Raw genomic sequence first — 10,517 nt, forward strand, 5'->3', positions numbered from 1 at the left:
TATTGATACAAAGGTTCAAACAAATTGTTGGTAATATAAGAGTAATCACACTCTACTCACATTACCTTAGGTAGATCAACAAGTAGGAAGAAAAAGAAGGAAATTGAGGACCTGAACTTGACATTAAAATCTGTAACAACACAGAAAGATGAGAAAGGTAAAATACTACTCTTTATATTAAGAAATAGGTTTTTTTCTGTCACCTTTCCTTGCTTGTGGAGAATGAAGTTAATGTTAGATAACACTGCACAACAAAGTTTTGCATCTTGAACACTGTTGGGTGTTCCTTATAGATTTTTGGCTGCTGATAATGAAAATCACATCCACATTTGCCCATTATGTACAGTTTCATTGAAATCTTCAGTTTTGCTACAATGGGAAAACAATATCAGGGCAACTGGAATTTGTCAATGCTTGCCGACTACTGTTGGACACTGCAACGTGATGCACAGGACATTGAATACAAACAAAAATCAGGAGCAAAACACTTTTAATTATGTTGAACTTAATAGTGTATTACAAACATAAATGCAATTAAATAAGTTATTGCCAGTAAACAGTAAACTGTCTATTTCTCAAAGTTTCTATGTTATGAAACAAAACCAAAACTATATTTGTGCATACCCACCAGATACCTGCCACAATCAGCAAAACCTTTTCAGGAAGCAAAAAATTAAAAAAAAAATTGTTGTGCAGTATAATTTTTGTATGGAGTGTAAAGGTTTATTATTTTATTTTTACCTAATACAAATGCTAGATTAGACAAGCTTTCCCATAAGTTATTTCTATGTAATTCAATAGAGAGTGTGAGCAGGAAATTCTGAAATTTGTATATTCCTATTGTTGTGTGACTTTCCAGTAACATAACAAGTACGTGATATGTATCTCAGGACAACTGGTTATACCAAAATAAAACTGAAAACAATGTTTTGACCTTCTTAGGTCATCTTCAGATTAACAAAGGAGGAGATTGCAACAGTTGTTCTGAAATACATTTTCACTTCAAGTTGGTTTCTTGTCATCACGAAGTACGTGATATATTGTTAATCACTTACCCTCCTCCTACATGTTGATATGGCATGTTTTTGTAAACATATAAATACAAAGATTTTTCTTTTTCCCCATTATTGCTTTTGCTTGTTTTGAAGTGGTGTAAAATGAGCATGAGAATATGTCAATGTGAGGTTTAATAGTACTAAAAAACATAGGATTTTATAGTTAACTGAAGACTTTTAAGAATTACTACATAAAGTGTTATCAATACAGATTATCTTTGGGTACGTCAATGATCTGGCTGTCTAAGTAGGTCATAAAGGTTTTTAAGATATTATTTCTTAGAGATAGCAAATAACATAAGTTGAATCTTTCAAACTGAGTTATTCAAGAAAAAGTTAAAATACTTTCCAGAATTATTATGGTTTTTAAACCTTATGTATTATAAAGAAACTGAAATACATCATAATGATATGTAGTCTTAAATGTGTTTAAAGATGGAACCTCTTTGCTTTCTACTTTTAGAGATACATTTCCCTGACATTGAAATCCTACCATAAGTTAGGGAATTTTTTAGCATTAGTCATATATAAAAGAATTTCTAAAATGTGGAACATCAGGTTTACAATTTCACCCATTTAAGGTTCTAAATATTTATTTTTCAGCTTTTTTTTTTAAAGTCTGGCACTAAAATTGTGCTAATGTACAACTTGTAATTATAAATATTTATTCTTTATCAGTGAGAGTTAAATATTTTTTTAAGGAGTGGTTGGAAAGAAATACAGTTTTATTCCATATGAGTTCTGCAGTTATAACACTTAGAGAGACATAAATCAGGTAGATAATTGTGACTAACCAACAATAATTGGCTTTATAAGTACAATGAAATTATTTACATAGCTACACCTCATTCAAAACAAAAGCATAAGCTATTATATTACTGTAACTTCATTGAATGTTATTTTTATACATTTTAAAAATGCATGTTGGTACATTTTATCTGTTTTTATAACTTTAAAAATTAAAACAACTTATGTAACAAGTGTGTGGTACAAGTATTGTGAACATATTAACTGAAAGCATGAATTCTTTTACTGTACATAGCTATCTTTAATATTAAATTAGTTTTCATAATTTTTGTGTGTTTTCAACAGTTAAGTCACTGATATTATTAGGGTGAATCAAAACAAGTGTTCAAAGTCTGCTTTATGTAAATCACACACCACAGCATTGAAGTGTTTTATCTTGTTACTCTCAACAAGGCTACAGTTCAGTTACATTCATCTCTTGCAGAAAGGTGATATAACTATTTTAATTTCAGGAACTGATCCTAAATCTGTACTGTATGTTTTTTATAAGTAAGAACAGTGTAAGAAAGGTGACAAATGCAAGTTTTCCCACGATGATGTTGAAAATAAGAGTGAAGAGTATTTATGTAGACTTGAGAGATGAAGGTAATGTAGTTTATTTTTTTATCTATGCATCTATTATCTGTTAAAACGTGAAGTGTAAAGGTCTTTTAAATCAACTGTATGGTTTTATGTGTTTGCATTATTAGTGTTAGACTACTGAAGCATTTTAAGAGTTTAAATGTCCATCTTCAGTTTACCTTTTAGAAAATTAATGTAGATAAATCTAATTCTGTTAAGGGTATCTTTCTTTTCAAATATAAAAAATTTAAATTCTATATTTTTTGGTCAAGATGAATTTTTATCTAATAAAAAATTTGGATTTCAATCAGTTAATTATTCCTTACTGCACTTGATAAACCAGAATAAACATATGATGTCATAGAAGAATATTCCTGCAGCTTTCAAATAGTCAAAATATTTTCAGAAGTAAAACCACAACAACAAAAGAAACAAAATTCCTGTCTTTGGTATTTTTCCTCTTTTCCCTGAGTCTTACATTGAGATTTGTTCACATTTATGAGAGCTCTGGGTATCTAATATGTTGATAAACCAAATTACTGCTGCAGTAATATGTGATCAGTGTATTGACTATAGAAATTCCCATTACAGCTGAACATGCTACTGGTAAGATTTCCCAGGAATTTAGTTCAAAGTTATCTACGGACTTTAATTCTCAGGAAATTAGATTCATGGGTTTAGCCAGTGATTTCTTCTTCTTTTCAGTAAAACAATGTTTCTAAGTAAGAATGTAATCAATAAGAAGACATTTGGACTCTCTGTTTTTCTTTGTTTTTAACACTTTTATTTTAGTCTGTCATATTCCACACCATTTCAAGAGTTTTAATTTTCCACTACTTTTCATGCTTCCAAGTTGTTTGCTTTGGACGAGAATTGCTCTTCTCATACTTTTGTTTCTGTTGATACCAGTACTACCAGGGGACCGGTACATGTTGATAAACTTTACCATACCTCAAATCTGGTTGATATACCTGTGGTAGTTGTGACTCAGATGTCATTTGTGTGGCTTTACTCTTATTTACACATGGGAGAATTGAGTATTTCATGTCATTAATGTATGGATTTTGGTAAGTTAGATATTTATATGTTCTTTATCATCTAAGTTATTTTAAACGAATTATAAATGAGATGTTGATTATTAATTGTGTTATTACTAGATACATTTAATCACTTTGCAAGTACATTAATCTTACATACTTTGTGGTCTCAACAGATTTCATGGCTTTGTTAGTTCATTATTAGTAATTTAACTAGGTATGTTTAGCCTAGATTGTTTGTAAGTTGCAATTATTACTACTAGTAACATATAATTATTTTATTTTTCAAAATTGTTAATCATGTGCTAAACCATTTTCCCTTCATAATCCACAATTTAAAATTCTTCCCCACAGTGTCCACTTCATTGCCCTAAATCATGTTTTCCATTTCAGGACTTTCCTGTTTGTTTGGACAAACCTCAATTCTTTTCACTCTATGATAATTTGTGCTCTTCTCTCTATGAATAACTAGATAATGTTTGCTTCTACTCATTCACAGTCCATAGACCACACTCCACTGATTCTACAAGATACAATAGAGGGAGGATTCCTCATGATAGTGGGAGAAATCCATTCTTATCTCCTCTCAATAACCCATTCATTTGGGTAGTTTTCTTCTTTTCAACCTCATTTGGGCCCAGCCTTCTCCTTTTCAGGTTTGGAGCAAGCAGTTCACATGTTCTTCACCTCACATTTCTTGCAGTTAAATGTATTCTATCTTTGTGGGGATGTGAACTATGGATCAAACTTGTATGTATTCACTTTAGTGGGAACTGAGAGATCAGTGAAACTTCTTACCCATACACACTGCCTGCATCCATATACTAGTAACAACATTTACTAGTTCATGTCTTGCCTTATGTATTGTATGTTATAAAATGTTTTCATTTTAAGTTTAATTGTCTTCATTAGTAAAACTTGATTTCTTTGCTTATGTGATGTTAACATGCATCTGCTTGCAGAAGAACTGAGTCAGTTAACCAATCAAAATAAGAGTTTGTGATACTTATTTTAGCAATCAATCAAAATTATGATTAAATCAGTTGTCATGAAAGTAATAAACTAATTGAAATTAATGTTTCTAGTTATTCCAAATATCCAGATGATCAAAATATTTGTTAGGTACAAACTTGCATAAGAGGCAGGTGTGGGGATGCTTTGACTTCCATTGCCATTAAATTTACTATTCCTGTCATTGTTATTGCAAAGCTACAGAAGCTATCTATCACTGCACCAATTTTGAACCATTGACTGTCAACTCTGGCTATTTAAATAATTAGGTGTAAATTTATTGTATTTTGATTTTTTTTCACACTGTGTGATGTTTTTGCTTTACAATTGTATCACTATTATTTAAAGTTGTATTAGTGTGAGCACATTTAGAGCAGGAGCCCAAGTGGTCCAGTCATTCATATTTTTAGTATTTAATAACTGTGTTCTTCAGTTATGTATGAGAGAATGCAGGTGAGGTGAAGGGATCCATAGGGGTAAACATTATGCACATTTTTCAGAGATTAATAATAATATTGTTTAATATTATATTTGAATAGGCATTAATTTAAGGTAGAGATCAAGGGAGTTGAAACCCCATCCCTTCTAGCTGTTTTTTTTTTAAAGTAATACCTGTATCATTTAATGTTTTTATCTGTGGGGTCTTAACTCCTCCCTCCATTTTCCCCCTTCATTTAATTAGGAAAACAGTCAATAGTATTGAAAATAAATATGAGGTTTCAGTATCTGTTTGATTGGTCTATTAATTACCTTTATTATTATTTATTTGAATTTAGTTTATTTTGAATCTATAACAGTCAGGTGTAGCTTCAGCCATTGACTTATGAATACAATAATATGAACATCAACTTAATGTTTCCCTGGTAAATTATCAGGCCTTGGTTTTTATCCAGAAATTAACAGTGTGCATGCATTCTAGACTTTATGGAGATTTGTTTTCCTTAAAGAAAGTGCTATTTTTCGGAATTTATAATGCATAATGGAGGGTTTAGACATTTTCATTGTTGGTTGGTTAGCTTGGCAATTTATGGTGCAAAGCAACTAAGCTATATGCACCAGACATTTTGGTAATGAAGTTAGAAAAAATTACCTTTTTCTCTAAATGATAATAAAAAACTTTATTTCAACCCAAATTTTGAAATAACTATTTGTAGTTATTATTTCTTACATCATTTGTAGCCCTTATATTTATGACACTTGTAGCTCTTGTAACATATGCCTACTTTAAAATCTGTTTTCATTGTTTGAAAGTTATAATGTTCCTGACAAATGTTTTAGTACTGTTGATATCCAAAATAAGTAAAAATGCAAGTGACAAAAAAGAATTGAAAACAGATGTGATGCTTGCAAACATTAAAATGTGAATATAGTTGTAGACGTGGTTTTCCTTTCAAAATATAATAATTTATTTCAATTAAAGTTTTTTAAATGTTTGTTTTTATTTTCTAATTGATCACATTGGTAGAAATAAAGATATAGATTTTAAATTGTTCATTACAACCTATATGAACTAATAATAATAGACTTTCTAATTAATTTTATCACTAATTACTTGTAACACATAGGTATAAATAATAAAAACAATGAATGTGATGTACACTTATTAATTAAACTACTAGAAGTCTAATTGGACCCCCTCTTCATAAAAGAAAGAAAGAGAAACTATTCTTGCTATGATAACAGTTGTTGAGAAAGTTTAAATGTACTTGGATATAGCACATAGACTATCATGTGTTGATAAAGTTAAAATATAGGTTGTTTTTTATAGCTTTGTAAAGTTTCTTTTCTGTTCCCTTTGTTGTGAATTCTGAATGTATTTGTGTATAAAATTATATATATTTTAAAGCTATAGTTTTAGTTTTATTCAAAGAGAAAATATATGATAACTTTACATAAGGTAAGTAAGCTTATACAGTTTAAAGATGGGTTGAACTGATAACAAATCTTATTAAAAGTTTAACATGATAATGAATGTATAGTGTTTGGAAAAGGTTTTGTCATCTTTAAGTTTAATAATATACCTACACACTGAAATGTATATTGTATGAAGCAAAGAGGTTGCATAACTTGAGATTGCTTAAAGCATAATAAAGTTATTTTGTTGATGCTCTGTTTCTAATTACTGTTTTTACTTTTTAATAAACACATTATGATTTTATTAAGTTGCAGTGTTTGTAAACATATTTTTAATATGTTCACCAAATAAAATACTGTCATCAAATTGTACAATTTTACTATTTGGTGAATATGGTAGGAAATTGCAAAATATTGTGATGTTGTAAATATTTATTAAGTAATGTTCTAGTATGTTTATTTTGTTCAAATAATGAAGATAAATAAATTGTTTAACTAAAAATGGCAACTGTTAAAAAGATGAAGGCTGTTATGTGAAATTAAGGGTAATTTAAAAATTAGTGAAAAAAAAAAAGAGTGAAATAAAAAATTAAAAATGATACCACGTTAGAATAATGTTGTGGTTGAAAAATGTTAAGAAGTAAGCATGTGCTTTTCTTGTATGGGTTATAAAAGGTGTGGTACTAATGGGTTGAGTGTAATTGATCAGTTCAAGGAATTCAAGGAATTATTTTCCACAAAGTAGGGCACACAATTCTTATCTAATGAGATTATTAGGGATTTAGTAACAAAAAAAGAAGAGGAACATTATTTAATGTTGTCCTTTGCATAATTTTGCTTCTTTCATAAGTACTCTTAACTGGTGGTAATAAATACAAACTGTAGATGTTTAAATCCTTAAACAGAACTAATTTACAAAATTGTAAACTTGTTAAGCATTTTAAGAAGAAACCCCCACTAATATAGTAAGTTCTAATACAGAAAATCAAGATTTTCTAACTTGTTTACTATACCACTTGGATGGAAAGTACATAAGTTATAAAATATTTCTATTTAATGTTGTTTTAAGCATTAAACACACAGAAAATACATTTTGTCATTTAAAAACTTGACAGTCAGACATGTATAGATCATATACAAATTTGTAACTGTAAAGGTGATGCATTTGGTTTGTTCTCTCAAAACATCTCAGTGATGGTATACTTAACATGTGATGAAACTTGTGGTTACCATGAAACACATTCATCTATTTAAAAAAACTGATACTGACACTCATAATGTATAAATATTAAAACAGACTTATTTGTGAGCTTTCTGATATTTTAGTTATTAAACTTTCTATATTCCAGTTGGTAACAAAACATTTTGTTGTTATCCCATTTCACAGTGTCAGGATGGCATCTGCATAGTGCTTGATATTGGTGGTGTTGCACAGCATCATCCTTATCATACAGTTGAATGTTTCTGCAGAGTTGACTTGGCACCTGCTGAAATTGGTAAATCCATCTAGTATTAAAATGCTGTCTTCTCTGTAAATCCTGTCTTCATTAGGATTTGGCAATAACCTTTACTGAGGTTGATCTTTGAAGAGAACCTGACCTTATAATTTCTAGGTTGTTCATAGTTTCAGAGTTGAACTTCATCACAAGATTCAGCTTTTGGAAATTTATTTAGAAACAGTTAACCTATCTCTAATTTTTGTGATTAAAACTGGTAAATGGTAGGCTAAATTTGAAGGCTTAACAATTCCAGCTTCCAACATTGCCTCAGCTTCCTGCTTTGTAAGGTACAGTGGGAGCCATTAAACCGCTGAAATTGCTTAAGCCGCTGTAGCAAGTCTTGTCCCAGAATTTTGATGTATTAAATCTACTACCTGGCTTTTAAAGTTTCTCACACTCTCCTTGTCGTTGACACTGACATGACAAATATGAGCGAGGATTATCGCGGCTCACCGCTAATTTAAGAAAGTGCAAAAACGTGGCTTACGAATTTAATCCTGGCTTTATAACTTCAAAGAGATATTTAAAAAGGATTTGCTTTCATTTGGGAAATAAATAGAATATATTACAGTAGAAATTGACCGTTAATCTACCTTATCTGCCCTGTATGCCAGCTTTATGGAGGCCGCCATTGTTACCGAATCACACCTCTCCATACATTAAACTTAATCCGCGGTAAATCCGTGAAAAAAGTGATCAATAATTAAAGTATTATTTTTAATTCGATAATCCAATATTTTTATGGAATTGTATAAATATTACCCACAAACCCAATAGACATCACTTCAGTTTCTGAGCTGTTAGCGACTTCGCTTTTCAGTCACAAAGGTTTTAGCCGCAGACCACTTAAGCCGTGGTTAAGCAGGTTGACCCTCCAAATACTGCATCTTAACAGCGCTCCACTGTATTTCATTGCATAAGGTATCTGAAAGGGCTTCACTTTAGCTGGATACCATGTTGTTGTGTTGCACAAGGCCTATCTTTCCTGGTCTATCCATGAAGATATCTCTCCTCTTTCCATTCTTTTATCAAAATTTGACATGGTTATATATCATGTAATCTCCATGCTATTTGCACTTTTACTATAGTTGTGCACATATTGGTATTTATTTCCACTGTCCTTCTCATTTTCTTCTAACACAACTTACCACTGTGTAATCATGGCTGTGGCTTACCAAATGTTGTAAACGTACTTAATAGTAATGTAAATTTATAAGTGTGTTGGACCACAAAATTTTCTACAGTAGGTATCTCTGACTTGCTGGCAGTGAAATTGACAAAAAATTAACAACATGCACTCCACTTGTTTTTTTTAAAATAATATATGTTTGAAACAAGTTAAATGTATGTACAAAATTATTTACACTATGGAGATAATATTTGTATCTAAGACACTATACAGTTTTCTTTTATTGTCCAAAGTCCACTTAAGCCAATTCAACAGTTTTAGAATTCAGTTGACAAGCTAAACTTTTATGTCTTTTAATCACAGTGGTATCATGATATCACATGAGCTACTACGGTTGTATCCTTAACTTTCAGTATTATTCTGTTTTTGTACTTCCAATTATCATCTTTCTTTTGTTGAAGTCCACATATGTGGGTTCAATTGGTTTAGAACACCCTTTTATGAGACATAATATTCTCCTTATCTCTTTTAAACTTTAAATGTCACCCTAACCTACCAACCATTCACTTCCACAACAGTTAACTTTACAAAGTCTAACTTTTCTGTGACAGTTCTCTCTCATGTGACTTTTACTCTTTTTTCATTCATCTAGTTATAGTTATTTATACATATATCACAGTCTTGACATCACTGGATTGTAAACACAGTGTTCAATAGCCTCAACATCAGTGAGTTACAAAGTAAATTAATTAGTAACACTACCTCCACTAAACAGTCTTATATTCAAGTTGGTATAATGTTTAGACATAAGTTTTCTCTGAATACTTTGTTATTACATTATTATTGAATAATATCATAATTTTATACAGTTATATTTCCTGTACATAAATTGTTATCTGTATGCATTCATAAAATTACATCTTGCTCTATGTAATTTATAAAATTGTGTTCTGTGTGTGTTTTATAATATATTGTTGTATTATATCTAATTTTTACAATTGTGTCATTACATTGTGTACTTCAAGAGAGCAGCTCTTAGGTCTAACTTGACAAGAATTTCATTTTAAACATTTTTGGCATGGAAAAAGTATTTTATTCTCTGTCTATCCACACTTCAATCCAAGTTTACTTATTGAATTTCATATTTTGTACTTTTGTCTTCCTCTCTTTATGTTTATGAAGGATAGTATACTTTTAATATATTTTCATAAAAATGTACATAAGTTGTTGTCATTGTTTTAAGTTGTTTAGATTTTTTATACACAAGACTTTATTGACTTATAACAATTTAGATCTTTATTACATTCTTTTAATGAAAACGTGTGTAAAGTGTAACAGTTAATATATAAATTTGGGAAATAAGTACATACACATATATGTAAGTATAAAAGACATTGTGTACAAAATTTTTATTTTTGTCTGATTGCATGTTTGTTCAATATTTAATTGAAATATATTTTGTAACCATAGTATCAACAACAACATTATTTTGATTTGTAGATATCATGAGAAGAAGGAAAAAAAGTTCAAGTGGAACAGGACAGGAAAAAGTAGAGTTTAAAGC

General features: G+C 30.0%; 1 long non-coding RNA gene across 17 annotated transcripts in view; it reads left to right on the forward strand.

Annotated features, from left to right (window-relative positions):
• Positions 1–10,517, forward strand: part of LOC143242965 (uncharacterized) — a 785,169-nt gene that overhangs the window by 363,207 nt on the left and 411,445 nt on the right. For 8 of the 17 annotated variants that reach the window (XR_013023506.1, XR_013023505.1, XR_013023504.1 and 5 more), the window contains exon 2: positions 71–157. The exons of 2 other annotated variants lie outside the window; for them this stretch is intronic. This is a non-coding gene — a long non-coding RNA (uncharacterized LOC143242965). Of the gene's footprint in view, positions 1–70; positions 158–2,314; positions 2,448–3,332; positions 3,885–10,517 lie in introns of those variants that run through there. 7 more of the 17 variants (XR_013023503.1, XR_013023507.1, XR_013023509.1 and 4 more) reach the window with 3 other exon arrangements.

This window comes from Tachypleus tridentatus, unplaced genomic scaffold, assembly GCF_004210375.1.
Source record: "Tachypleus tridentatus isolate NWPU-2018 unplaced genomic scaffold, ASM421037v1 Hic_cluster_2, whole genome shotgun sequence".
Classification (NCBI taxonomy): domain Eukaryota; kingdom Metazoa; phylum Arthropoda; class Merostomata; order Xiphosura; family Limulidae; genus Tachypleus; species Tachypleus tridentatus.